Below are 23629 nucleotides of genomic sequence, written 5' to 3' on the forward strand. Positions count from 1 at the left end.
AGAATTATTGATAATCTGCTCAAAAATATCGATTAAAAGACAATTATACTCTATTTATCGAAGTATCTTTAAAGATACGACAAAGGCAAGTTATACAGAAACGAGCAACACCACGAAGGAAATATCTAAGGATTCGGTTCCATATAACGACAGATGAAAACGTGTATTTCTGAAAAATACGATTAGTTAGAGCTTGGAAAACTTTTGCACGATACTGTAGGAGAGTAGGAGCGACAGCTCCCGTGGCACAGAAGCAAAGGGAAAGAGGGCGAACGCATCCAAAACAGGGATTTCGGCGAAATCCTCGGACACGGTTGACTGAGTAAAATATCCTTCATTGCTATTCCCAGGGTTTCGAGGACTCGACAGCCTCCATAGAGAAGGACAAATCCTGCACGGCGACGGATTCTCGGCTGCTACGAGAAGGATGAAACAGACGTGTTCGCGATGTCCTCGTCGCGAGAATCGAAGGGGAAAGAGGATAGACGGAGGAGGACTCTCACGGTGACCGAGAAAGAAGGGAAGACACAGGAAAGGTCCTGCATTGCGACAACTAATGAACCGTCTTGGAACGGACCCCCGAAGTCCCGTGAGACGTGACGGCGCAATGCAGTCGCAAGTAGCAGCGCCGACGACGCGACGTCTTCGTCGACGACGAGCATGGCTATGGCTATGGCTACGACGCGACGCGGCGCGACGCCTGGTTGACTTTTTGCTCTCATCATCCCACGCCACCCTTCCAATTTCTCTCCACAGTCCGATCCTATCTTTCGATTCCTCTGACGTGTCCTTTTTTTTTCTCTACCTTATTTCCTTAAGGCATCTTCTTTCTCTTATAAAATCTTGTTTGAATTTTCTTCTTGGCTGACCATCGAACGGACCTTCTCCTGCGTCTTCCTTTCCTTCTCTATCTCCTACTCCCTTTTTCTAACAAACTCGTTCTTTCCACCTGTTTTTGTCTTTTTTTCTTCTAGTTTTTTCTTCGCGGGGGTCTGAAACTTGATTTTTCTTCGTTTCTCGTGTTTTCCCTCTCATCCCAGTCACGCATGACTGGAATTTGAACAAGATCAGAGAAACAAGATTTTTTGGATCCCTGGAGAACAAAAGAGGAAATTTTTACGTTGGGTCGGATGACACGCAATAAGTTCCGTCTTTCAATGTTTCCATAATGCAACGACAAACGACCGGGAAACCCATTATAAAATGCAAAGCGCCACGTCGTTGCCGTCTTTGTCGCTCCCTATCGTTGAAGACACGTAGTTAATGCATTATGCTCTTGGAATATGTAGTAATAATATGATATATTATTGTTGTCCTGTTTCTCGGGAAACTTATATACACAGTGGTGTTTCTAGGTCGATCTAGTCGCTAAGTATTCCCTGTTATTACCTGATTTAAAATTAAAATTCTTATAGATACTACCGTATTATGAAATTTAACGAAACCGATCTACGATAACATGCAGCAGAATGATGTCAAATCTTTTCACGATCACGAATCGATATATCTTTGGTGATTCTCATAAATCACCGATATCGAATGACACTGTCGTAAATGAGCCACAAAAGCGAAAACCGACAGCCTGTGGTAAGTCTTACCGTGTATAATGACAAATAATATTCTCCACGTATCAAAACACCAGTCAAATCTTCTATCGTGTTCGGAGTAAACAACAACAACATGCGTTAGGATCGCCAACGTAAAATTCGTAATTTTTTTCATCCGATTATAATAATTCGAGCATCCACCATAATTTTAGACTTCGCTCTCGTTAAGGTGGATCTTCGCGTTGCGAAGAAGAGAGCGTGTTTCCTAGCGCGCCCCAAGGTAACAAACAATATTCAAATTATTTTGAAATTTATGTCCCCGCTTGGAGCCGTAGATTTTTCAGTAATGAAGAGAAAAGGAAGTAAAACGAGGAAGAGTAGGTTGAGAACGGGGGTAGGTGGCACGAGAAGGGAAGTTAGGTCTGGCACGCCGTTAACGGACCGGGAAACAAGCCGAGGACCCTAACTTTCGTTACCGCGTGTTGTTGAGAATTTATTATTCCAGGTACGGAAAAGGGTGATTCTTGTGTAACCCACGTCCACTTTAACGCAATTACCGCCTCCGTTGCTTCGCGAAGGGTGAAAGGGCCTTCGAAACGAAATTCTTTCTCGGTTTCTTCGTTGCTGTATTTTTCGCTTCGTTTCGATGATTCGATCGTCAGAGTCTACGTATCGACCAAATCGGCAGTATTTCGAACAACTGGAGTAAGTGGAGAAAGAAATATAAAAACAAACGAGAAAATTTTTATAAACGCGCGACTAAGATTCGAAGCAATATAGTCAGCAAACGATGGCGAGCGAGAAGATTGATAAAACGTTGTTAAAAGGTATCTAGAACTGGAATAAGTACGATAAGTTGAGATCAAGCAATCAATAACTAATCTCATAATTGCGCGCGCTTCAGCTTCGATCCTATACATTAAAAATCTTTTCCAATACCAAACCGTCTTTGCACCATGAAAATTTGATAACACGCTCTTTCCCATATATCGATAATCCTACGTATCAATTATGTATTCGAAAGAGAATGGCCAGTAGCGTAGGTCGATGTTTCTCGGAAACATCGAAAATTCCTGCGGACAACAAGCTCCTGGACAAGACGGAATATCAAATTTACGGAGAACTTGGTCGAATATTGTTCGACCGAGGATTTGTGCATGAACGAACACGACCAGTCTGTTTGCCGACTCCTTTCCCTGGCCAACGGGCGACATTTTGCCGAAACGAACAGAACGAAATAACGAAGGAAAGAATCTCGTGACAAGACAAAGGGGAAAAGCGAATCGTTGCTGGAATAAAGGCGTGAAAAGAAGAAATGGGCGTGAAGCAGCAGAAGACGTCGACGAGATAGCTTTCAAGGAGGAGAATTAACTCACGATTATTCGTTCTAAACCTCTGCCGAGAAGGAGAAAAGGATAATGAGGATGTACTGGCGTGCAGGGCAGACTTTTTTCTCTTTTAAATAACCGAAGTGAAAATAATGTCGTACAAGTAGGGATAGAATGATTTTCGAGAAAAATATTCGATATCAAAAAGATATCTGTTGCATCAGTCAGTTGCACGGAAATTCTTTTCACTCTTAGTTTTAGAAAATATAAATTTTAACAAAATATAAGTATCTTTCCGTTCTAAATACTAGTTCCTGACTAATTTTTTATCGTTTCCGTTATATTTCTTTTTGTTTGCGGTATAGCAGAGGAGTGGAGCACACGGGGAACCGCTGTTTACAGAAACTTTTTTGTCGTCTCGGTGGCTTTAGTATACCCTGAAAGTTTTTCATTAAAATCGAAAGCACTCTGTTTACGGTAAGACCTGCCCTAATGTCCAGCTGCTTACGCCAACTTTTTTAGACCAACTAGTTGTACGGTTTCTCGTTGACAAAAGTTACTTTCTCTAAATTCGATAAAAACGTTTCAGGCACGAGTAATATTCGGATACGAGTACTTTTCACATCCGTTAAATAATGCAGATAATCTTCTTCGTTTTAACTTGGCAGACGGAGCAGTTCTAAGTTTAACATTCTGCGACACCGGCCTCGCTACAGCAAACTAAATTGTAACTAACTCGACACGAACGAAACGACTTCCTGAATAATGAAGATACATTTCTCGAAACAAATGAAATCGAGTTTGTTGCAGGTGCTGGTCTTCAAGCACGTACATATACGTGGATATCCATCGCGAACGTTCATCGTTTTATAATATGTACAATATATCAAAAACACGATGATAATCTTGCGCTGTAAATTTACGCTGCAAACGACACGTAGTTTACACCACAGTTTACGGGATGAAACTATCCTTTCATGCTTGTCCGACGTACAATTTCTATGTATAGACCATGCGTATGTAATTGGAACCGATACCGGTCAAGATGTAATATATTCGTAACGTAATAAATCTCTTTCGTCTTTGGCAATTTTCGGAGAAAATGTAAAGAGAAAAAAGAGAACGAAAAAGAAATAAACGCGAGAGAAGCGCTGCCACTGCAACAGTCAAATATCGAAGTCAAATAGAAGACAAAGTTCGCCGGGAAATGATAGATACAGGCTTGTTGGATCGGATATATGAAAAGAGCACGTGGAACGTAGAAAGGACGGAGAATAGAGAGTCGGAGCAGAAGGAGAGTGATGGATGCTAAATTCGACCACCTACGAGAACCGAACAAGAAACAGGGGTCGAAGCGGTACGGAAAATGTATGTTTTTCGCGAAAGACAGAGAGACTCCGGTTTCTCCGTTACTGCTGCCGTTGCATCGCGCCGTGGCTATATGGCGGCCAGGCCGTTTCACGCTACGTTTACCATTTTATTTTATTTCGAAAGATATATATTTTCAGATTTTATTGCTCGTCTCGCGCGCTACACCCGAAATACGCTCCAGGTCCTCGTGAACCTAAGGATTTATTAAAATTTTATACCGTTCCGTATTTACGAGCCAGATTATGTAAAATCGGACCAAGCTGAATAGAAGCTACGATCCAAGGTTGCTTTCGTCCTCGGGAATAGAAGAGTATCGGTTGATGGCCGTATCGAAAAATTTGCAGAGCTTATTCTTAATCGCACAGGTTAATGGCGAATTGTTGTGAATTTCTAGCAGTATCGGAGTTTCCATTTACAAATGGGTAAGGTAAAACTTCCAGTTGGAAATTTTTGCGACAGTGGTCAACGTTGCGTGGTATTAAAAGATGCAAAATATATTTATATTAACAAATACGATCAGTCATCCAAACTCGGGACCTTTCGCGATACATTAGCTATTACGTGTGCGCGTACGCGTGTAGAACATAAAGCGATCCTACGTGAACCACACCGCCTTACTCAAAAATCTACCTTATCCGCTGAAAACCGCTCACATTTCTAATTACCAGTCAATTAGAGCAAAATTTCGGGTAACATCCTTGCGATTCGTTTCTCCACAGATCCAGCTAACAGGACGTGGAAAGACTTGGACTAATTTCCATGGAACGGTTACAGAAGTTGGCGAATATCGTCGGACCGTCTTACTTTTTCGTTAATATTAATTTCGTGGAGACAGCGTACGCCCGTGCACCAGGAGCGGAGGCGAGTAATAAAGTAAATTCATTTCCATTTCTCTAGGAGCAAGTACGAAGGGAGAAAGAGAAATAGAGAGCGTGTAAGAGAAGGGGAGAAGGAGATAAAGATAGAGATAGAGAGAGAGAGGGAGAGGGGGAGAGAGAGAGAGAGAGAGGGACAGACAGACAGACAGACACACGGGAAGGGAGAGACCAACCGGCAATGCGGTACCGAAGTTCCGTAGCAGCCAACCAACCCCGTGACAACCCCCTCTGCATCGCTTTATTATCTCGAAAGCTATTTCGCCGGCTGCCTACTCGCTAATAGGATTGTCACTCGCGTGCCTTTTGCCAGGCCAAGGGCGGATAGTTCCAATTCTCGGTATCGCTATCGTCGGTCGAAGATATTCCAACGCCGCGTTCGTACCTCGTTACCTCTCCTGCCGCCACCGCAAACACCATGCGAAAATAAAAGATGAGAGATACGGAGCCAGAGAATAAAATTTACTCGCGGTCGTGACAGAGAGTCCATGTGTAACACGGTTTGCATGAAGAGTATCGTTCGTGTATCGCGTCCATCGAGAAATATATTCCTTGGATCAGTTTTTCGTTAAATTTGTTTTTGAATCGTAAAGGTGAATGGTCAAACGTTTTTGATGGAGATAAAGGTGGAATCGACGTGGTGGATTTGTCGAATTTCGGAGGAATTTCTGATTGCTACCCACATAGATAAACACAAATTCGACATTGGCCATAAAACACCTAACTAAATTCTAAAACTTCTGAAAAATCCTCTACCATACTACCTTGTTCGATCAAGTCCCTACGGCGGAAATCGTCCGAAGGACGAGTTCTGTCCCAAGACAGAAAAGAAAAGGAAAGAGAAGAGAATTTGCATTCATCGAGCAGCAACAGGGTCGGACTCGCTGCGATTCGAGGGAAAAAAAAGTGGAGCAGAAAGGACATAAGGCGAGGGCGATCTCGAAGGCAATCTTAACGATCTCTCGAATAATTCTGCCTGCCTCCCCCCCACCCCCCACCCCTCGCTCCTACGTTGGCCGTAAATTAACGCCACGTGGACGGTGTGTCGAACGAGGTGACGTCGGTAGAATTCGACGCACGATTTCGAAAGTTCTTCGATGGCTCAATTTCGTCAACGCCGACAAAAAAACGACTCGCCCCCTCGTTGGTTCGCTTTCCTCTTCTTTTCCTCGTGGGTGAAGTTTCCGTCTCTGCGAGGGCAGAAGATCCGAATCCGGGTTAATGTCACCGAGGTGGAAGAAAAAATTGCCAGCGATTCACGAACGTGCTGTAGACTCTAATATGTTTCGTGTATCCCACTTTACCACTTGCTGTCTCTCCCCAAAGTCCCTTCTCTTTTTCCTTCTTTCTTTTGCGTCAAATGGCGAAGGAGAAAGACAACAAGAGCAAGTAGAGAAAGAAGGAGCGACAGGAGCGGAGGGAAGAGACGTAGAGGGTGGTTCGTCCGCCATGGTACTCGAACCCAATCCCACTTTCATAAGTTTTCCCAAGTTTTGCGGCAGCTAGTGCCGTCTAATAGCCGGCGTACCGTCTCTTCCTTCGCTTTCCTCCCCTCCTATCTTCTTTCCATCCTTACAAGCCGCGCTCTATCTGTTCCACCTTCTCTCCAGGCCACCATCGCTTCTTTTTTCCTTCTTCGGTTTTCCTATCGCAAAAGTTCGCGGCTGCTCTCCGACGAGGCTGCCTCGGAGACTTTTCAACGGTCCACGACGTAATTCACCGCGAATATCCCCGCAGACGTTCATGGAAATTGCGAGCAAGGAGAGCTAGCAGCAGAGGCGAACCAAGAGGAATCGCCGTACTGTTCGCTGCTGGATCTTCCTAGAATCCGACAAATCGACCGTGTCCTTCCGTTACGAGCTATTTTTCTTTTCTAGTCCCGTTTCACGATCGACGTCGAACCAGCGAACACACAACAACGATCCGGTTACGGTAAAAGGCGATTATACGGGACACGCGATTTAGGGGTGTAAACAGTTGGAATAAACGATTCTAAGACTCATTTATAGGGGTTGTATTTAAATAAATAGCAGAGCCGTGTTTATACCCATCTTTATACTTTTATACATTTTACACTGCTTAAAAACAAATATGAAATTTCATTTCGTCGTGTTCGAAATATTGTATGTAAAATTATTCCACTGCTTTCATCGTTAATTGACCATTATAAATCTAGACTGTCTCGTCATAAACCAATACCCTTTGCTTGTCGTATTCACGCACACGCTAATGCATAGGATGCTATGCTGCCCTGGAGGATAGTTAGAAAAAAAAAACGAGTCTCGCGAAGACAGTTCTCGAAGGATTTGTGACAAACGACGCCTCGATCGACGTTATATTGAAATCTTAAGGGACGGTTATATTCTCTTAGATCGGCAGACACCATATGGTACACGGCAGGAGGATACGTCATTACCGCTGGGACGTCGGGACATCGAGGAAGAAAACTGATACAAACGTGCTCTCCGCATCCCTCCAACACCATGGAATTGATAAAGTTCTCCCAGTTTTTCGCCGCTACCTAAACTTCCCTAAACGGTAACTCGAAATTACGGACGCGTAACTTCCGGCCCCGTGATTCGATAAAAATTGTTTCGAACAGCAAGACAGAGATAAATAAGGGTTATCGACAACCAATTTCGGAACGTCCGGCCAACGAAAGCTGTGGCCCGTTTCATGGAAATTTAATGGCCGTCGCGCTCGAAAAATTCTACGAATGAAACTTAGTGGTTTCTTTTCTGTGTTAGGAAACAAGTGTAGCTTTTATTTTTGTATAAGTGACGTAATGTAATATTCGCCCCGAAACTTTACAAAATAAATTAAGTACGCGTTCGAGAAACACGTTTAATTAATTTTCTACTACTCCTTCTTATTATGTGTAGTTAGTTATAATGTTTTATTAAAGATAAAAACCTTACATCAAAACATTTTTTTCTGTTATCCATCTAGCTATTTTTCTTCTTCGTCTCTCTTACTGCTTTCTTACAACTTAATCTATTTTTTTTTTTTTGCATACTTTACTTTCTTATTACTATACGATTTCTAAGTCAACTATGGGTTAATCAACTATGGGTTGGCCAAATATGGGTCAAACAAACAGAAAACATTATTCTCTCTCCTCTCTTTCTATTATGCTTTCGAAAATGTATGCAAATTTATGATTGAACCCGATGTAAAATATTTTGTGGTGCGCATATATGTAGATAAATACCGGCTTCTTGAAAATTCTCTTTCTTTCCAGTTATAATCCTAAAATCAAGCTATGCGCCAGAGATAAAAGTAAGAAGGTTCAGTTGGAACTTTAAATCCGAGAAAATCAGCACTGGAACGTTTGATCGAAGAAAAGCAGTAATTGCGTTGAACTTAATTATGTTTCATATCAACTTTCTCTGTTCACGAGCATCGTCGTGAATGTATTTAACCCCTTACAGCTAGGTCAGACTTTACATCTCGTACAAAGTACGTGGTTATACGCAATAAATTTATCGTATTAATCCAGATACGATATCATCGTTAATGAAGGATGTTCCGATATTCCTCGGATGCCAAATTTATGCTTCCAGAAACTTTTATCACCTGTTCCGAATTTAAACTTCTATACAAAAATCTTGGGAATAATCTGATAATTCGAAACAATCGATAACGAAATTTCAAAGTTTCTCCCATAAATCTTCTTAACGCCAAGTATCTAATTTGTAACGTCAAAAACTTAATATATCTAATTATACGCTGTAACAACTTAGAGCCGATTTTATTTACAGAGTGCAATAAGATACACGAGCGGCAAATGTTTCGATCTGCTCGAGTATCGTTTCCCTGAACGAGACACGATTTCGTGGATCGTACCACTGTTCACGTTTGTGAACAATTTCCATATTGAAAACGATTTAAAGATTAAAAGGGGAATACCGTGGACGGAACACGCAACGCAAACACAGCTTGTTTCTCCATCCAAGTAAAAAGTATACACAACCGAATGAAAATATTGTTGATTAAATATTGGCGCAATCGCGAAATACTGCCTGTCTATATTATTATTCGTACGTATGGAACGGTACGGGATGATACGATGGAATTTACAATTATCGATAGCTCGGAGAAGCTTCGAAGTTATCGCGTTAATTCGTTATGCATTATGGATTTCCGATAATATAGGTTTTCAAGATGAAAAATCAAATTAGAATCATCGCAGCTGTGATGTATAATAATTAGACACGTTATATGCTGCTCTAATAGATAAAAGAGTGATTAGCAGCGAATTGCGAAAAAGTTCTTTTTCATCGTGACAACGGTCGATCAAGCGCACCAACAACAACTAGAGAAACAAATTTACCAATTTTATTGTATTCAACGATACGATTGCGAATGGTACAAGGTTTTAAAACTTGTAGATCTATCGTTTATAAATTAAATCGAAGGCGAATCGCGTCTGTAATATCTTACAGAGAAAATATAAACGGAGAAATCGTAATTTACTGTGGCAAAAACAAGTTCTCCTCTTTAATACGATATTGTAAAAAGCAGAGTAGCGATAATTATAACAACGAATGGAGATGTGACATTAAATTCAAACGTCGTATTCCACAATCAAATTTTCAATTGCTTTCGTGATCACTTTTCACGCGTACTGCAGCTACATATACGCGTAGGTACTGATCGAATCTTTCGATATCATCGTTCAGTTGGAATACGCAACTATATCTAGCAAGCGTTTGAGCTTGCAAATAAAGTGTCCACTTCAGTTGGCGAACGATCAATTTCACGAACTCTATGACAAGCTCCGCTAAGCGTTCATTTAACGAGAGAGATCCGTAGTCGATTCATCATCGACATTATCGTTGCCGTTTCAGTCGTTGGGGCTTTCACCGTGAAGGGCTCGGTTCATTTTTTAAAAATAAAGCCCTGACGACGAGGATCTAGGGCTCTTTTTCACTCTTACCGCTCTTCTTCCCGATCACCTTTCTATTAGGCGCGCGATAAATCGACCAGTCATTCGGTCGGCCGCTAAGTCCAAAAAACTCCGCGTCGAGAGAGGATTATGAAGCCGTCGATCAGTAACTAAAGAAGATTAAGTGGCTCGAACGCGGTTTGTAAGTCTCTCTCTTCCTGTGTAGCCTCTTAGTACATCCTCTCGAACCTTATCCACGCTTCCGTAAGGACCGAGGAAACGCGCTAACTCGATAAAAAATGAGTCCCCTACGATCTCTCCTGGATCTACGTTGGATTATCCGAATTACAGCGAAACGAATGTTTTTCTCCATTCGATTGATACTTGACACTGAATTCATATCGCGAACAGATATCGAGTCCAAATAGAATTTAAACGATTCGTTTTAAGTACTTCAAACGCTTTGAATACAAGTTATTACGCGATACACCGAATTTGATAACTTGAACTAAGTAAATGTCTCTTGGACACTGCTGTAACAAGCCACGTGTTGTAACGTAGCGACTTAATCTTCCGTGATTAACGATTAACGTGCGCACAACTTGGAAACATCCGATGTACGAAGAGAACGATAATTACTGCTTAGTTCGTTAGGACGTAATAGTCAACTTAGAGTGTCACTTGTTACAATTTTAGAAGAAAATAAAACTGGAAGCAAGAGGAATTTATACATCGTTTGATTTTTAAAAGAACCATAATAGTAAGTAGAACAACGAAGATCTTTTTAAATTCAATCTTTTTCAAACACTCTAATCTAAGAACCTGACCTAATTTTCTGTAACAAATCGCCAAAGTAATCTTTCTCGACAATCTGGGATTGCATTCTACTCGACCAAGTTTTAAAAGTAGAACTAAATACTAAGTGATGAATCGATTCGACCTATTAATTTCCACCGCGTAGATGAATATTAGACGAAGACGGAAAGATAACAGCACGTCGGAGATTAAACGATTTTCTGCGCATGTAAATTTGATTATACGGAAATATACTCCGCGGAAACAAAATTGCTCGTCGATCTTCTTCTCTGATCATTCGGTAGAGATACGAGATTTTGTATTTTTATAATAGATACAAATTCGAAACCGTCTTGTATAATTTAAATTTCAAAACCGCGATTCGACCTATTCGCTATGACAGTTTACGATTAGTTTACAAATAATTTTTTTCATCCTGATATACAAATCTTAATAATTGAACGAACGAATGAATTTATTGTTCGACTTACCAACTATGTTCTATTCGAAGTTACCAAGTATATTCTAAGATCACGTTTCATCAGAAATCACTTACCTGAAACAACAAAAATAATAAAATGAGAATTAGTTTCAAGTAACTTCATATACATACGTAAGTACATATAATAACGCAAAGTATACAGAATAAAAGAATCGAATACGTAATATAAACTTTGAAATAAATTCTTCGATATTTTAAAGAAGAAAACTTTAAGTATATCTAATTAAAATTGTACGATAATCTAAGTAATCTGCAATACCTGTCATGTGTGTGCGTGCGTGCGAGTGTGGTAAGAACGTACGAAGGAAATAAATTGTTAGTTTTCTACGTATATTATAATTATAACCGTATTCGCCGCATAACGATGCCAGGATGTACATACGACGTCGAAGGTTCGAATCAAACTACTTCTTGTTTGCTTCTTCTTAATAATGTCCTTCACGTTCAAACGTTGCTGAGTAGAATCGGCGCTTCTGTGTACATTTCGCGGGTTTCGTTATAGTTTTTGCGACCGCTGTAATATTGACAATTTCCAACGACTTCGATATTCTATTCGAATTTAATAAACGAAATTAGATATAGAGCATGTTCTCACACGCATAAAGTAAAAAACTAATATGAACAAATAGACGACACCATGTTTTAGAATCGAAGAAACCGTAGATCGTACAGTTAAATATTATCTATTATTAAATATTTCTTTAGAATGTAGATTACAATTACGACATTCTAAGTCGTCGTATATCGTCAAGAATCGTCGTATATTCTTTACAACGCTACCAAGAAACTCGTATGGCTATCGTAGAAAAAGAGGTCACTTGTGACGTCTTGTGCAGCAAAGAATATGGCCTTGTGCTATGAAGTAATTTTTCGACGCAGAAACGCAACGTTTCTACGATCGGGTCGATAGAGTGCATCGACACGCGAATAAAATTAGTCCCTAGTTGTTTCGAAATCGCAATTATAAGAGTTAGAGTGAACGAAACGACAACGTGACGTCGCGTGTTCACTCCGAACGTGCAAAATTTACCGCATAGAGTGAGGTCAAGTATGCGTGTGGGACGATATAAAAGAGTTTCGAATTTGTTTATTAAATTCACGGTGAATTCGGCCACATGCCTTTGAAGTTTGCTTCAGACGCATGAAACGCGGCCATATTTCAACTGTCTTTCCCCCAATTATTTTCAACTTCTCTTTTTTCTCCTAGATAAACTTTTCGTTAACGGAGTCGTAAAAGTAAGACGATATTTACCATCTTATTTAAACTGTACCTACTTAAATGGGACGGAACGTGCATGACTTACGAAGAGATGGTCTCTCTGAAATACACGTTCGTCGCAAATTTGTTAAATATCTCAGAAAGTGCTTTAGAAGGATGATAAAGGAAACACGTGCGATTTACGCAAATATTAAATATACTACGTGTTAATACTAATGTCGCTTTTGCAAAACTTTGAAGCGTTTCTGTGTGGGAAAATTCACTACTGGTTGCTGAAAAGATTATTATTTTCTTCTTTTTTCCTATTTTTTACTTATTTCTCTTATCTTATATATTCATGCTGTAATGAACTAACTTTTGTCATAAAAATTCCAACGAAAGTGGAACATTATATAATTTTAATTTAAACGACTTGTACTACCAAGATACTAAACTTTCAAACTGGCAGTACGATCGTAAGATCCGACCACGATTCCTATAGCAACCTAATCCTGATCAAATTCTGTACCAAGCCAGACATCGGAGTTGCTGGAGACTGTGGCAAACGTGGTTCGAAGCCAGAGCAACGCTGAAAAGTAACCCATTACCAACAAAGCAGAGGGACGTGAAAGCAGCGGGAAATTTCTTGAGGAATCGTTCCGCGTTGACGCGTAAAAAATATTCTCGCGAAACGTGCAACGTTCCATGCACACGTGCGACAGTATAAGGAGTTTTACAGGCTGGTTTATTAGATTCACGGCCGACGAGAGAAAGGAGGGGCGCTCGAACAGCTAGGCAGAACGAAAAAGTTGCTTCGAATGGAACGAAGGAGCCGAGACACGTGAAATATGAATACGTTTCGGTTGATTTGTACCTCGCGTCTCGTATTTTGTCGTGTATTCGAGCGGAGGCGGCGGGAACTCGTCACGTACCGTTGCAGCCGAAACGTGCCTCAATTCTCACTCACGACTCACGAACAACGCGTCGCGCAAGCAACGCCGGCGACGCCGATGACGACGACGACGCCGGTCTCCATGGCTCGCTACTACGCTTCTTCTTCCAAACTTGCCGGGGAACGTTTAACAATCGGCGGCTGCGGTGCATGGAAATAAAACCGCTTTCACGCGTGTCCTTCGTTTCTTTAGTTATTCTTCGAAGTATCTCTGAGTTATTATAAAAACCATATACACACGCTGTTAGCAAATAATGCGCGATCTACGTAACAAAGAGGCTAAGTAGTTAGATCATTTTCGTTTAACTCAGCGGTAGAATATTTTCAAGAACAAGAGCATTTTTATCCCTAAGAAATTCATCGATAGGCTGTTTACGCTATCAGACGTATTTACAATAAGTTTCCTTTGATGCTGATGCCTAAATCAGAATTCTTTTCTATATAGTAACCGCATTAAAAAAAAAAAAAAAAAAGAGAAGAAGAAAAGAAAACACCGTACTTAAGACGTATTAAAGGAAATATAAGAAAAAGTAAAAACAGAGAAGAAAGCGAAGAAAGAGAAGCCAGAAGCTTTCTGCGCTTAGAGGAACAGGGAGTCACGTAGTATTGCAGCCAGAACGTGCTTCAATCTTCGACAGAAGTACGCATTGCCGTTTCGTTCAAAGTTCCTGGAGAATTTTAACAACTACCGACTATCGCGCAAAGTTTTCATAGAAAATAAAAACATCGAACTGGAGCATATCCCGAATTCCCTGTCTACTTACGATCAAATCATAACGAGCAATTTCCACGACCATTGAAACACGACAGATCGAAACCTCGACGCCATGGACGAACGAGCGCGGGAAATTTGAATTGCAAAAATTTAATTACTCGTTCGCGAGGACAAAGACGAACCCGTCTGACGACGCCAGGAGAAAAGAGGGACGAACTTTTCTTTTTCTTCGTCCCCCTTTTTTTCTTTCTCCTTCGAAGGGACGAGAAGAGTCACGTAGAACACGCGTGCTTCGATTCTCGACGGAACAACGGAAGAGAGAATTCTCAAGTACGCTTCCCACTTTGAAAGTTGCTCGGCCGCGCCACCTTGTCCTTTTTCCAACTGCATTAAGAGGCCTTTCTTTACCCTCCACGAGCGTCAAGAGTAGTTCCTTAAACGCTGTACGACACCGATGAAAAATAAAGTTATTTGCGAGCCGTTGCTTTCGCGATATGCGCTGCTGCTCGCTTCAACTTCGCTTTTCTTCCGTTTCGCGGACGTAGCTTTTGCTTCGCAGGGAATCGAGTGTTCATTCGCCAGAATTGTTTATGTTTTTCGTCGATGTAGCGATTTTTTTATATCGGACAAGAATTTCCTCTTTTAACGAAAGATAGAAAAGTCTAATTTTAATAACGCTCTCTTTTCTAAATCGTTTCGTTTAGTCGCAAAATCCATCTGACCTCTCCTCGAGTGTTGATAATTTATCGAATTAAACAAACAAGAGACAAAAAGCCGAATTTAATCACTCGATATTCGTCCCGCGATCATCGGTGTTGCTTTTTATCTCTGGCCACGTATTTCAAGCGAGACGAAACGAGAATTTTCTGGCAATTAACGGCATGATCGGCGCGCACCTTCGGTAGAAGTATCGCGAAAATTTCGCTGGATCGGTGAGAACCGTTTTTCCACGATAATTGTAATGGATCACCGAGCAAAATGCCATTACAGTAATTCCCGTCTACCCGACCGACGACGCGACGTCACGCCCTATATTCCGACTATAATACGATCGACGGAATGGAAAAATATAAATTCACCGGGATCGGAGGCGTACAGAGTGGGCTATGAAAAACAGACGAGCGAAAAGAAGTAAAAAAAAAAAAAAAAAGACGAAACAGAGAGGTGGAAAAGAGAGAAAAATAATTTCAATTGGAGGGCGATCGTTCACGCGAGCCACTCGAATCGATGTACCACGGCTTCCCGTCGCTCGCACCTACTTTTAATAGAAATAACATGGCCAATTGATCAAACAGTAACCGATCAGCCGTGATACCGCGTGCAACAACGGTGTGGATGAAAAGAAGAGAGCGAGAGGAGAAAAAACTGTACCTGATTGCGAGGGTAGAGAATACGGGAAACAGAGATCATCGCTCATCGAGATATCGTTCACGGCTGTGGTCGCAACAGCGAGTCTAATGGAAGAGAACGGGAACAAAACGCGAACCGCGAACAATGCAGCGGAAAAAAGAGTGCTTTTTCGCATCGAAAGGGGTCGGTGGGATCGATAGACGCATCAGAGAACCTGGTGTTTCGCGGGACACTGTAGTTTTTCTTACTTTCGACCTCCTTCGTATTCGACCGAGGAATATTTGACTTTTGTAAATGGAATACGATAATTTTATAAATGGAGCGACGAATAGTCGAGCACAGCTGACTTTCTTTTAGCAATTTTTAATCGAAGCGTAGATTAATCGCTGTTTGTGAGCGAGCATACTCGTGGATGAATTATTTAATGATTAAAGATACCGACACGCTGATTTAAGGATAAACGATGACTAGCGATGTCACGATAAATAACTATGAGAGTACCGCTATCTCTATCAGTTACACACGCAAATCTCACTAAACTTAGCATCGGAAGAAGCAAATTACCAAACACAGGCATAGACGCGATCTCGTCTGTCGGCCAAAAATTACCACGTTTAAGCTAGCGTTCGATTCAACGCCAGCAGTGAACATAAATCAATCGCAAGCGATTCGCCAAATTACGCGCGTCAATGCATCGCGGCCTATAAATTCAAGATCGATTGCGATATGAATCCGCAGCCAAGCGACGTGACAAAAAAGAAAAGAATTCGAACAAAAGACTTTCTAACACACAACAGAAGGGGAAAAAACAAACGTTTGCTCGTATTACTCTACCTACAGAAATATATGTATATATATACACATGTATAGAGGAGAAACACGCGCGACAAGAAAGACCAGCAGTGGGGGAATGGAGTTTGCGATGGTGGTACGGGCGGAACTAATCAAGAGGCAACAAATAAACGTCGGGCTATGAAAAATACCGATACAAAATGCGTGAAGCGTAAACGGAAGCGCGTTTTATAATGACGGCGTTGGTGGCGTGCGTGCGGTTTGAACGCTAGCAAATTGTGCTGGTTAAAAAAAAAAAAAGATCAACAAACCGAGGAAGTGGGAAGACGAAAAGCGGAGGATGGAGCGAAAGAAGAGAAACAGAGAGGAAAAACGGCGATGCAATTGGTAGTGGGAGAGGTTGTATGTTCGTGGGTCGAGCGAAAAATCAACTTTTCCGTATCGAACGAGCCAGACTCGAATCGTTCACGCACGATTTTTTTCCAATTGTTGCGTCGCCTGCTCCTCCACCCCCTATACGTTATGCAAACACGTGGCGCGTGCTATCTAGCCGCGTTTAAAATCGCCGTGTCCCGTGACTTAATTTTTGAAAATTAGATGGTCGATTCTTCGGATTGAAGTATCGGAACAGAAGATTCGATAGTCATTACAATTAATAGCATCGATAAAGTCTAAGCTGTATAAAGCTATGGGAATTTTAAGATTAATATCGAACACTGCGAATTTTACCACCCTCGTCCACTTTTCTTTTCACCTACGTAAGAACAGCAAAGACAGTTGGCAGGTTGACCTCCGTAAAGCGGCGAAGAATTCAACCGTTATAGAATCAATATTGTGCAAACCTATCAGTACCACCACCACCTACTTCTCTCTATTTTTCTCTTTTTTTTTTATCTATCATCCATCCTTTCGTTCTCCCTTTTTGTCTTTCTTCCGTCCACCCTGCTTTCTTCTCCCTTTTCTCTCGCTCCACTCTTGTTTGCGCTCGCTTTCTCCGTTTGCGTCGCCTGTCCAACGGAGTTCTCGATATGACGCCGCTGAAAAGTATTGTCTACTCGTCGAGCTATCGATCCGTGTGTAAATATTGGACGCGAGAGAGGAAGTGGGAAAAAGCGAGGGACGCGACGCGGTTAGGCGAAAGCACGGAAAAGAAGGCTGCGAGAGAGGGTGGTTGAACGGGGATGGATCGTCCTCGTTACGGAAACTCGGCTTTCGTATAGTCTTTCGAATGCAGATGGATTTAATGGAGTGGCAGTCTCGCTACGCTTCCGCTTCAGCCCCAAGCTGAACCAGGAAGAAGACTCTTAGGATCAATTAAAGGAAATCTCTTTGGTATCACGGGACGCTTCTATCGATTACCGTGTTTAAGCATCGGTGAAATCGTTAGCAGTACTAGAAACACTTCGTCAGAGCATTCCTATGTAACTCTTTTCTCAAGCGTTCCACTTTCGAACTGCATTCGAGTTGTTTGTCTTCTCTGCAGGATGTTTCTAAATCTTCGCTTCTAGAGTGGAACGTGACGTGCTCGACTACGAGCCGAGAGAATCATTTTTAACCGTCACCCACGCTGGACGACGAACCGTGAAATAGAGCCAATTAATCATCTTCGCTTCTGGACAATTCGACCGCGTGCAACTCTAAAAATCTCGTAAATAGCTTATTGTAAAATTTCTTTGTAGTCCTCTGTTTTATCTATTCCAGCGTGTAGCTTGTAATCGTTGCATAGCGCGACCGCGTATGTTACAAAATAAATAAAAGATGGCGTCCGTAGGTGGCCACAAGAATTCGAGGGTTAAAATGAAAGTCGATGACAGTGATAAGACAAAGATGCGTTGCTTTCTCCGAAAAAATACGTATACATGCGCAGAGATACCTGGTGAATATAGAAGAGGAAAATGGAGAGACGCGGCATTTCGGCTTCGTTTCATACTTTATGTCGGGGAAGAAGCTACGCTACGCTGTTGGCTGGCTAGCGGGAACGGAGAACGAGCCAAGCTGAATTACAACCCCTTGCGAGATACCGCAAAATTCGCGTTCAAGATTAAACGGGCGTAACTCGTTCTAGCCTGCAGCATTTAACAAGCTGGCCCTTTGCGGTGTCGGGCCGCCGCCGTGGCGCCGCGCCGTTGCCGGCCATGGTGTTGCGAACGTTAGCCGTTTCTTCTTTCCATATTTACGTACGTCACCCGAGCCGCCTTCTTCGAGTTCCCGAGGGTGTTGCGTGAAACTTCATTTTTAGCGAGATAATGATAAGAAAGGAACGGGACTAGCAGGTCGCGTAATAAACGCGTAATATTTTCAAAAGGATCTTTGCTTCGGTCGCTTTAGGATCACAAAATACTCTATCGTTGCTTTGATTTGCCATTCGCTTAAAATAACTAAGAATTTCACAAAAATATGACCAATGTGTAAAAAAATATGTCCATTTGTTTGGCGTTGATACAAACCCATAAATAAAGAAATAAAGAAACGTAAAGAAAAGATAAAGCGAGACACGATCGCCCTTCGTCCATTTTCGCGCTTGTGGAACGAATTTAGAGGATGGAGCAACAAATCTATCGGCGCCATCATGAGAAAATAACGCGCGGTAAAGCAGGTAAACTCGGCTAATTTATATATACCGTCTCATTCAGGGCCGAGACCGCGTTCAGTGGCTGCGCGGGGCGAAACGAAGAGAAAATAGGGGTGTGGGCGTAGAGAAAGAGAGGGTTGGGTGTGCAGTTAATCTTCCCGGTCCACTAGACGGTAGGAGAATCCGGCAATTAGTTCGTATCCAGTGCATTGTCTTGCCTCGTGTTCTCTCCTTCTCCCTTTCTCCTCTCCACCTCTCACGTTCTCTCTCTTTTCCACTCGTATCCCTTCTAATACTTCATACAGCCTCTTCCGGTCGAAATCTCGTGACTCTATGTAACGCAAAAGATAACGTCGTATTAACTGTATGTAATTAACAGGTAGCTCCCTATTGTTGGCTGCAGTTGGCTGTGTTCCTGTATCATATAGCCGGCTTTTTAGAGTGGAACCTATTGGATATATGTGTCTCGCGGCATTATCGCCAACGACGACCAAAAAGTTATCAAACTCGTATTGGTCAAGCGTGTAAGAGAAACGTTGGAAGTCTTTATAATACGACTTTGTGCAATGCCAGATACGCGACAAAGGTGTAATTTTCTCTCCGTCTTTTCCACGCCAATTACAAAAAAAAAAAAAGAAAAAGAAAAATACTAGCGAATAATATCGTGCGTACCCTATGCATATATCCATTGTCGCGATTCCGTAAGGGTCAAATTTTCAATTTCGATAGAAAAGCATTTATCACGACGATCGTTGATTTTCGTAAAAAGCGTACAATTTCACCGGTGTGGTGCGGAGAAAGAACGACAAACCACGAACTTATTCCAGGCGCGTCATATAAAATATTCAAGATGAGCAGCAGTAACGCAACCGCGAGTTCTTGCATAAAATAACCCCCAATATCATGCTACCGTGCCGTTCTTACGACTGTGCAAACACTGGACCACCTTCTTCGTCTTTCTCTCGTACTACGTCTGGCTCAACCGTGAAAGATGATAGCGGTGAGAACGGAATGCCATTAGCATTTCTCATTTCTGCTTTTTGCCATCCCTTATCTATCGTCAGCCGGCGTCCCCTCGGTTCACCGTCATCCGCGTCCTCGTTCGCCACGGCACGTTCGAAATGGAAAATTTGCCGAAAAAAAAAGGAACTCCGCGTCCTGTGATCTAATATTTGGCCACGCGACAGGAATTAACGATGGCGCGAAATATTCTCTTGCCCTTTCTTTAAATAAAATATAGGTTTCTTCTTTCGTACGTCTCGTCGTTCTCTTTCGTCCAAAAGTTTGATACGAAATTAGAGAGAAGCATCGTAAGTTTGATCGTCGATTTTGATCATCCTTATTATCAAAGACGTCACGTTTAATACTTTTGTAAAAGAATTTCGGAAAGAAATTTGTCACGCGATATACAAATAGCTATAGCTAACTTATTAAAAACAACTAATAACTATAGCTCAAGAAGAAGTCTCGAGAACCAGCTAAATTAGCGAACTAGCGAAATCCCAGTTCGAATTTACTTATTCGCCGTTCTATTTAATTAATGTAAATAATTTGCTTGGAAATTCCTTCCTCTTAAGCCTGGCATTCGAAAATGGTCGGCATCCACAGATATAAGAAAATTTTGCGGGTGACTTTAATCGTGCTTGGAAATTTCCCAGGAGCAACGGGGAAGTTTTGAAGCGAAGTAACGCGAGAATCATCGAGTTAACCCAGAGATTCTCAACTAGGATTTCGCGATTCTCTCGACTACCGTGCCGTGAAATACCGGGATCGTTTGATTATTTATGTAATTAAGATTCCGTTCGTTTACGCTCGATAACTTTCAACCAATGATAATTGCAAGCTAAAAAAGAAGTAACAAAGATTTCAAGTAAAAACGTAGAATAACTTAGTTAAAAGATTTAATTAAACGTAAAGTATTTGCGCAAATTGGGAGCATGCCCTAAAGACATAACGGGATGCGATTGCGCGTATTACCTGAAAGGCGTGTAACGAAATACATAATGCAGAGAAAAAACAAACCTTTATCCATGTACTTTACAAAAAATCACAAGAAATCTTCAAAAATATAAGATTGCGAATCTATGAAATTCTTACGCAAAATTACAAATTGATCATTCGGGCCATTCGTTTATGTAGCATCAATCTGCCATCATTTGGTACATTCCGCTAAAATTCATCGATGTATTCAAACACGAGTACGTACTCGTATCAAAAGTTTTCTTTCGACGTGACTGTATTTAAAAAAAACTCGTACGTTCTACGTTTCATTGCCAACTTCGATGGTGAATCGCGAGCGCACGACGAATGGAAAAGACTGAGAACCAACTTGACCAAAATCCTTTCGTCGAGAATCGAATATTCCGGGCAACTTTTTAATTGGAAGCGAGAGACGAACGGCGAGTTATCGGCACGGATTCGCCGCAATTTCACCCGAGATTCCCAAAGATTAAAACTGACGTTCTTCGACGAACGGACGCAAATGCAGATACGCTTTCAACCTCTTCTCCTGGTGGAAACATCCACAGCCAGCCAGAGGGAAATTTCGTTTCTGTATCGCCCAAGTAGTCGGAGGCTGTAAGACGAGTCTCTCCTGGAATTATTCATTACGCTCCTCGCCCCTCGTTCTCGTAGCCCCCGCTTCGTTCGCGGTACTTTTCGTCCCCATCGTCGTTTCCCTTTTGCCCATTTCGCGACGCTCACTTTTCAACTTCATCCGTAAACCCGCCGCGGCTGCTGAAAGTTACATCGATCGACTTGCAAGAGGTTGGTTTCCTGGCAAAAATTGAATAGTTGAAAATTTATTTAAAAATCCGGTCACGAACTTCGTAGGAACTTACAGCTCTACCATTTCGTCTTCCTTTTTCTCGTTTTTCCTATTTTCTCCGCTTGTAGTTTCTCCGTTTTCCCGAATCACGGGAAACCAACCACGAATCGAATATCTCTGAATAACAAACAGAGGACCGCGATAAACGAGCAGAAATTACGACGAGTGGTGACGTTCCGCCAGGGAATTGTAGAGGATCCTGTTGATTTCTGCTGACAACGAAAATGTTGACAACTGACTTTTGTGACTACAGCATCGCTGACGTAAAATCTTCCTGGATATTATCGTCGACGTAAAATTACGTAAATACGCGTCAATGAAATTATCGTGATCACTAGTTAATCCTATTCATTTCACTATGAAATACTTCCAAATTATGAGATCTAATAAATCGCTTGTTCGATTGTCGATTCAAGGGTAGAGCGATTAAAGCGAAAACGATAGACTACCGAAACGAAGTACTCCATCAGCTAAATACACCGCGTAAACGATTGAAATACAAACAGAAGCAACATTGTGAGCAGGCCGTTCGGATTCAACTAACAATTTGTGCGCAGGGAGCTAACGTGCTTCAACATTGTTCGGCATTTTGAAACCATTTGAAACCATTTGAAACCATTTGAAGCCATTGTAATCCATTCGTATCAAAATCAAAAGCTTTGAAAATTGAAAGTGCATTACAAGCGTATATCACGCTCGATTGACCATTAGAGTACAAAGTTACTACACCAATAATGTACACGCTTTGTTATCATTATAACTCGAATCGCTCGTAACTCGTTCTTTTTTATTAAGAACGCAAACGATTAACTGAAACGCGAACATTAGAAAAACAGTGGAATTACAACGATTCTCAATTCTCTTTCCTTCTCTTCTTACTCCGTTTTTTATCGTCTATTGCGCGTCGATTGTTATTCAATGCAAATCGATGTTGTTCTCAGAGATGATCAATTATCTATAGAAATCAGAGATAAAGCAACGATATAACTGCTATACCTTCCACGACTATACCTTAAAGACACGGCACATACATTTTCTTCGCTGATCGAACCGGTTACATCTGCAAATCAGTTATCTACTTGTACGGATCTGAGGAGATTCTCTCGATCCTGCACGATTCCATTGGCCAATTTTCCAGCTTAGTGTAGTATCTATTTGGCCTATCATCTCGATAAATCCGCTTAATTAATCGGCTAAACAGTCATCGTATCGAAACCCATTACCCAATGCCTCTGTTAAGGTCTCGGCACGGTCTACTAATTTCTAAACGAAGAGCTCCATCAATTAGTAACATCAGAAGGAACAATCCAATAAGAAGGAACGGGAATAGAGAGGCAACGAGCCGTGCGAGTCCTTCCGGTCCGATCTATCGCAACATCAAGCTAATCGAAGTTACGTCGCGGACTGTCGATCGTTTGTTCGCCAGGCTAACAACCTGCATCCATTAACGCTAAAGCGATAGCTGTCGGGGGTGGAAAACTATGGAGACGCGAGGAAGCCGGACCGACCGGGAAAGGGGCATCGATGATGGCAAGGTCGACCAGCTATGTATAGAATCAACATCGTCGACGCGGTATTATGGAGGGCAAACAAAATATCGTGGCGTAACGGGACATGGAATACTGTGCTCAGGGTCCCGAAGTAGGAAAACTCGACCGAGTGCTCGAGCAAACAATGACGGCGAGGCCAGTATTGTTCTCCAAGTAATTGAATCCAGCCTACCATCCGATGCTAGCTCCACTCGCTCGCTTCTTCTTCACCTGTTTGCTTCACCTGTCCCTTTCTTTCCATCCATCCATCCATCCATCCCCTCTCTTCTCCAAGCTCCTTCTTCCCTTCGTTTCTTACTTTTCCTATCGGCATTTCTCGCGTCTAGATCTCTGTCCTTGTTTCCTCCACTCACGAAAATTTCATGAA

The 23629-nt window shown here is 41.8% G+C and overlaps 1 protein-coding gene across 15 annotated transcripts in view; it reads right to left on the reverse strand.

Moving 5' to 3' along the window:
* LOC100651044 (DNA N6-methyl adenine demethylase) overlaps positions 1-23629 on the reverse strand; it is a 383971-nt gene that overhangs the window by 132496 nt on the left and 227846 nt on the right. Inside the window, exon 1 of one of the 15 annotated variants that reach the window (XM_048408474.1) lies at positions 11566-11733. The exons of the other annotated variants lie outside the window; for them this stretch is intronic. The gene's annotated coding sequence lies outside the window, so the exon portion shown is untranslated. Of the gene's footprint in view, positions 1-11565; positions 11734-23629 lie in introns of those variants that run through there. 15 annotated transcript variants of the gene reach the window in all.

Source organism: Bombus terrestris, chromosome 9 (assembly GCF_910591885.1).
Source record: "Bombus terrestris chromosome 9, iyBomTerr1.2, whole genome shotgun sequence".
In the NCBI taxonomy this organism is placed as follows: domain Eukaryota; kingdom Metazoa; phylum Arthropoda; class Insecta; order Hymenoptera; family Apidae; genus Bombus; species Bombus terrestris.